A 4,469-nucleotide genomic window follows, 5' to 3' on the forward strand; every position below is an offset into this window, starting at 1 on the left:
GGCTCTTATCATATAAAATCACAGGCTAGAGAAGAAGATGTAAAACAGGAATGGGAGACCACCCCTGTTAGCTCATAGGGGATCCCAGTGAGGTACATGATGGTTTCTTTTGGATTCAGAGGCTGGGTCCAAGAGCCTGTGATGACTGGCAAATCCCTTACACCTAGCAGTCCAGCCACCCCTTCCCAGGATCAAGGTCTTAACACACTACATGACCTGTTGTTTCATATGTATACAACTTAGTCTCCCAAGTTAGATGTTTTTCCCTATTTATTTCTTTGTATGGAAAAGCAAGCAAGGTGCACCACAAATGTTTGGGTACAGGCTTGTGAATTCTGTATACTTATATGTCTTATATTTTATTTAAATGTTTTTAAAGATAACAGTTTAGATCATGGCATTTTTTATTAAATCCAGATTAAATGTTAAATTTGTTTTTTTGTTACAAGAAAACATAATACAATTGAAATAGCAAAATAAAATAAAAAGCTGATTTACTTTTTTTTCAAATGTTTCACTTCCATTAACTCTCAATAGAGGAAACTTACTGAGGGTCAGCTGACCAGCTGTAAGTGTTTCATCTGTTTGCTCTATCCCACAATAACCTAAACCAGAGCACTTTGATCCTTAATGAAGCAGCTGCTAAATTACCATAGTTTACCTTCCATTTACTGTAGGATAGAGCAAACAGTTATGACAGATCAATCTGATGTGCAGTAAGCAATCCCACTTTAACTTGGTATATCTGTTTGGTCTGTCCATGTCCTCATAAATTTTAGATGCTTGTGATGAACCCCTGACAATATACCTTAAACTCAGATTGCTCCAAGTATTTTAAAAATAGTAATATTCATGGAACATTTTTTCAGACTAACTGAGATCTAGAGGCTGTAAGTTCCCACAGCTTCCTGATGGTGTACTTTTTACACTCAAGTGAATATTAACAAGGCTTAAAATTGGTTCCATATTCCTATTTGACAGCTCCATGCTGAAAGGCCATTAAAAAAAATAAATAGCATTAATATGGAGTTTACACTTCAAGGAATCCTACCAAAATAAATGAGATTTATATAATAGGATGGCATATATTCATGATTTTAAGAATACAGTTACAGTCCATGGTACACACAAGACCCTGATCCCTAATGATGTTATTATTGCTTGCTTTGAAAAAATAACTGAGATTTCCAAAAGCAAAAATGCTGTGATGCTTCTCAGGTCATCCCAAGTGACAAATCCCTTTGATGAAAGATCTTGATAGAGGCTTATGAATTCAGCATATTTATGCTTTATTTAAATGTTACAAGACCATAACTTTAGGACAACATACTTTGTATTACACAGGTGGTACACTCCACTCTCAACTTAACACTTGTTCCTGTACAAAGCACTTTCCCTATACCTTGTCCAAATGCAAAACAGCATTTATAGGCAAAGAATGTTTACAAAAAGAGATGATACAATACTTTTGGGGTCACTGCCAGGGATATATCCCTGCACTCATACTGCCAGAGATGATTTAGGTATATACCATTTTCCAAATCTAAGCTTCACTTCTGGGCAAAACCTTGCCAAAAGTACCCCTCCTGCTTCCATTTTTCAATTCCTTTGAGAGTCAACACAAAAATAACATGTCAAAACAATCAAATGCAATAGTTAATCTTTTGCAAGTCTGGCTGTAAAATGTTAAGAGAAAACCATGAACAAGTATAAATATGAAATATTTAGAAAACACAGGGGCTGAATTGGGCTCCAAGATATTAGATCATTAGTATTTAAAGATTTACTTACTAAAGTCCTATCAGCACATAAAAACTTACATGTTGGAATCATACCTCTGAGAAAATAGCCAACCTCAGGTAACTGAGCTTTACTTAATAATGGCTCAGATAATGGAGGCTTGACTGTACTGATACCTGGAACAGTTCCAGCAAATAATCAACCCTTGCTGCAGACTTGCTAAAAAAGTGCTAAAGATGCATGTTGCTGAATACAGATGCAACATCCATCCCTATTCTTGGTAATACCAAAGTAGGCTTCCAGCTCTGGGTTTTGGTCAGTTCTAGTTTTATTATGGACTCTCACTGGATTCTGGATCAGTCAGCCTGTCCCTCCCTCCAGGTTATATACTGGGAGTAGAACAATGCAAAAGAGTACTCATCCATTTTTAGCTTGTATTGTTCCCACCATTTCCATCTATGTCCATATATTTCCCCTTCCAGGGCTCAGACCTTCCTAATAACTTCTGGTGTCTTGGTCCGTATGAGCTGTACCTCCTAGAAGCAGCTGATTCCTGCTTGACTCTCAAACCTGCTCTGGAGAGATTTTGGATACAATAACCAGTTGCTAAATTAATTCAAAGACACAGGCAGTAATGACTCTCAGGCCACGTCCAGATGAGTGCAGACGTGCGGTATGTGGCACCGCAGACCTGCCTATGGTGTCACACACAGTACATGCAGGCATTCCCCGCACTGCTACCTTGCAGTGCAGGGGGCAGTACCATACCTAGACTCCTGGTGGTCCCGGGAGAACTTTTAGTATTTAGCCTCCTTTGCCAGAGATAGTGAAAATAATAATTATAAAAATTACCATTTTTGGGCCCCCTTTCTGTCCAGGCCCTGGGTGGCCGCCTGGTTCACCCATGCCTGTGTCCAGCCCTGCCAGGGAATGGCGGGGAGGCAGGGGGATGTTGATGCTGGGATCTCCTAGGATCAAAAAAACCCATTATGAAAAAAGATGGGGATGGTGCACATGGCGGCTGCACACACTGCCCAAAACCAAAGCCTTACTGGCTGGAGATAACCCGCCATCTGGGATAACATGCCACACTCCAAAGTGTGTGTGGCACAGGCATCCTCCAGGGACAAGCAGTAGCAGCACAAGATGTGCCACTGCTACTTGTCCCCAGGAAAACAAACGCCCGTGCTCATCTGGACACGCCCTCAGTGGTAATACTCCTCTGTTCAAACCCTCCAGAAGGCAACCTTCATGGAAAAGAAAGCAGCAAAGCATTTCACTGGAGGGTTACCCAGAGAATAAAGAGAAAACATGAATGGACAAGTAATATGGAGTCATCCTACTGGTAGCAAATGGAAATAAAACTGGAGGTTTCCCCCCTCCCCCTATTTCCCTGATCTACATGCTGCGGGAAGTCAGGCAAAGAATGTAAAATGTATCTAGACACAGTGGGCAGCAACGCTAATATGGAGGGAAAAAAATGAGGCTCCATATTTATGTTACAATGAGGCATGTTTGCTGTGGCTATTATATGCACACAGGCATTATGTACCTCCACGCAAAAACTCACATGCATCTGCAGGCACCCATGTGCATGCATATACTCACAGGCATGCACCCTATTGTTAATTCAGATGCAGACACACAACATGATTACTAAGGAATAATTTACCCCAGAATTCATTTTGTAGTTAAAAAGAGACATACACCTGGGCCTTTCAAGCTAGGTGCCCATAGCAGGCTACAGCAGAATTCAACTCCAGGGGTGGCTGTAATGCCCCTGGACCCCCCTCAGCCCTTAACAACTCTGCTCTCTTTGGGAAATTACCCCTTAATTTACCTGCCACGCCTTGATGTATCTAGCTTTTACATACGGGAGCTTTGCAAACCTGACCTCCCAAACCAGAGGTTCACAAACCTGACCTCCTTCTCATGACCAGGTATCCATGGTCATCGTCTTAAGGACTAATTGTGCGACTCCATCCATCCCTACACCATGCCCCATGACTCACAGGTAGCATTACTCACTGATGTTGATTAAACTTTCAGGGTAGTCTGTTCCTCACAGGCACTTTGCTTCTCTCAGCTATTCCCTAACACAGTCTTCCTACCTGGAGTCAAACACTGTACCCCTCTTGGTCTTCTGGCCCTGGTCCCTACTTCTGCCTCTTGCAGCCTCTCAGACCCTCTTACTCCATTTAGCCCCTCTCTGGGCTCCTGGACCCTCTGGTCCCACTCTCAGCTCATCTCTGGGCCCCTAGTGACCTTCTCTACCCTTTAGTCCAGGAGTGGGCAAAATACAGCCCATTCTATCCGGCCTGCAGAGCTCCTAAAAAATTTAGAAAATAAATATTTATCTGCTCCTGGCTGCCTGTCAAAGATGTCAGGATCCAGGGGCAGTAGGGAAGCCAGTGGCAGGATCCAACTGCCGCAGCAAAGCCAGCCCAGCTCTGCCACCCCCCACCCAATGAGAAACTCCTGCCTAGCAGGCTTCTGGCCTGGGACCATGGGACTGTTTCTGCCTCCCTCTGCCAAAGAAGGAAACTCAGATAAGAACAGAGGTACGGGGCAGGCTGGGGAGAACCACAGGAGATCCTGCATGTGTGCATGCAGGGATGGAGGGTGAGTCCCACACACACCCCACTATACACATGCAGACCCCCACACCCCCTTGCACTGACACACATGCAAACCCCCACAACCACACCCCAGCCACCCTCCCCCCCCAC

At 43.4% G+C, this 4,469-nt stretch overlaps 1 protein-coding gene across 3 annotated transcripts in view; it reads right to left on the reverse strand.

Moving 5' to 3' along the window:
• Positions 1 to 4,469, reverse strand: part of TMEM229B (transmembrane protein 229B) — a 114,701-nt gene that overhangs the window by 37,528 nt on the left and 72,704 nt on the right. The window contains exon 1 of one of the 3 annotated variants that reach the window (XM_019519183.1): positions 3,769 to 3,954. The exons of the other annotated variants lie outside the window; for them this stretch is intronic. The gene's annotated coding sequence lies outside the window, so the exon portion shown is untranslated. Of the gene's footprint in view, positions 1 to 3,768; positions 3,955 to 4,469 lie in introns of those variants that run through there. 3 annotated transcript variants of the gene reach the window in all.

This window comes from Gavialis gangeticus, unplaced genomic scaffold (assembly GCF_001723915.1).
Source record: "Gavialis gangeticus isolate Ggan-Ray unplaced genomic scaffold, GavGan_comp1, whole genome shotgun sequence".
Lineage (NCBI taxonomy): Eukaryota > Metazoa > Chordata > Crocodylia > Gavialidae > Gavialis > Gavialis gangeticus.